Source organism: Apis dorsata, unplaced genomic scaffold, assembly GCF_000469605.1.
Source record: "Apis dorsata unplaced genomic scaffold, Apis dorsata 1.3 scaffold_58, whole genome shotgun sequence".
In the NCBI taxonomy this organism is placed as follows: domain Eukaryota; kingdom Metazoa; phylum Arthropoda; class Insecta; order Hymenoptera; family Apidae; genus Apis; species Apis dorsata.
Window position 1 is genome coordinate 964,546 of NW_006263358.1, and position 2,067 is coordinate 966,612.

Consider the following 2,067-nt stretch of genomic DNA (forward strand, 5'->3'; position numbering starts at 1 on the left):
AAAAAAGAAAGGGATGAAAAAAGTAACGAAAGAGAAGAGAGAGAAAAGAAATGGGGGTAGGGATAAAAATCGTTTCGGCGAGCCGCTCGTTACGTAGACTGGAGCCTAAACCTTGATCTCTTTGCGATACACAGCCGTACACACATACAAACACAGACAAATATATATACTAATGCAAATTCTTCTCCCGTACATTGTTTTATCTCGCGTTGGATCCTTTCGATTTCGAAGCAGAACGAAATTCTCGCAAACGAAACACGGTGTCTTCCAATCGCGACAATTTCTCCTCCTACGAAAAAAATTAAAAAAAAAAAAAAAAAATAAAAAAAATACAGCTTTGCCTTACAGTTTTCGTGATGACGGAAATAATGATGTCTGTCATCGATCTACCAAAGCCGATATCTCGATGAGTCCAAAAAAAAAAAGGAAAAAAAAAAAGAAAAAAAAAAATAAGAAACGAAAGTTTTCAGAAAAAAATGAAAAAAAAAAAGGAAAAAACGAAACAATGAAAACGGTTTATTCCGAGTGTCCAAAGAAGAAACATGTAAAATGCCGAGGCGCAAAGTGTATCCTGTTTTTCTTTTACATTCCACGTAGCAGAGAGAGTAGAGAGAAAGAGAGGACGTAAGAAAAAAGAGCGAGAGAAGAGTGGAAGAACGAGAGAGAGAGAAAGGATGTGGATATGAAAGGGGGAATGTGAGGAAGAGAGAAAGAGAGAGGAACCACGACGGAGAGGACGGCGGTGCGCGCGACTTTCCGCACGTCTCGATAAAGAACTCGATCGCTCGCCTGTTATTCTGATTCGCAAACAATGATGCGTTTGATCGCGTTCACCGTTCCTTACAGGCTATCTCCGAAATGGGTGGTCAAATTTTCAGAAACCTTCTACCGGTCGTTCAGGATGATAAAGCGTGTCTCCTTTTCAATACGTCTCTTTTTGTCCTTACGACGAGTAAAACGTGTACAAAAAAGAAAAATTTAGCTACCTATTTTAGAAGCAGACTGTACGTTAATGAAATGAAACATGCGACTATTCTTTTCACGTATAATAAAAAACGTCTATTCAATGCGCTATCAAAAATAAAAAAAAAAAAAGAAACGAGGTATTCGTATAACGAGTATTTCGTTCATTTTCGGTTATCCTCTTCGGTGGTCGTTGCGAATCACATTATCAGGTCCGCCAAGAGGTGCAAAAAAAAAAAAAAAGATTTAAAAGGAATTATAAGGAAAGGGAAAAAGAGAGAGAGAGGGAGAGAGAGAGAGAGAGAGAGAGAGAGAGGGAATGCGAAACATGCGAAGATAGGGAATAGGGAATCGGTGGATTGGCCCACGAAAAAAAAAGGGCAAAAGGTAGGAAACTAGGAAACGAAACGCCGGCCGTGCCGTGATGGAAGTAACGAGTTGTGAAAATGAGGAATACGAAGAAAGCAAATTATATTATAATACGCGACTGTGATTTTTTGGAGAGACTCTCGTGTGCGAGGGGTCGATGTTCTACCCGAAAGGGAGGGTGGCTCTGGGTGATCCATGTCCTATCCTATCGATCGATCACCGATCTCGACCGTAGCGGATATCGCTCTCCATTGTTCAGCATAATTATCTTTTTAGTCCTATTGTCTCTTATTAATGGAAGAATGTTTCGCTGCTCTACGTTTCGAGCTAGCCTAATGCGCACACGTATACTATTGTATTTAATAAATAAAGAAGAAGAAGAAGAAGAAGAAGAAAAAAAAAAAGGTAACGAAGGGATATACGACGTTACACGAGATCGTTTCGAAAGAGAGGGGTTTTCCTTTATATATATCCTTGACGCGATCGAGGGAACGAGACACGATTAGAGCCACGCTCCTGGTAAGAAACTCATACACGATAATATCTTATCGAACTATTAGTTGTTAGCCTTTTCATCGTCGAGACTCCTAGAGTGCGTGCGATGCTTCACTAGGGAACGTACGTGAGAGCGTATTTAATTATAAGAATTATTCAAAAAGAGGAAAAAAAGAAAAAAAAAAAANAGATGAAAACCGTGTGCATTACGCTGTATCAGTGATGATGTGCGCTGTGAGG

At 39.7% G+C, this 2,067-nt stretch overlaps 1 protein-coding gene and 1 long non-coding RNA gene across 2 annotated transcripts in view; both read left to right on the top strand.

Annotated features, from left to right (window-relative positions):
* LOC102678431 (importin subunit beta-1) overlaps positions 1 to 2,067 on the top strand; it is a 14,696-nt gene that overhangs the window by 8,000 nt on the left and 4,629 nt on the right. The window lies entirely within an intron of this gene.
* LOC102678333 overlaps positions 1 to 2,067 on the top strand; it is a 6,156-nt gene that overhangs the window by 2,583 nt on the left and 1,506 nt on the right. The gene's annotated exons all lie outside the window — the stretch shown is intronic.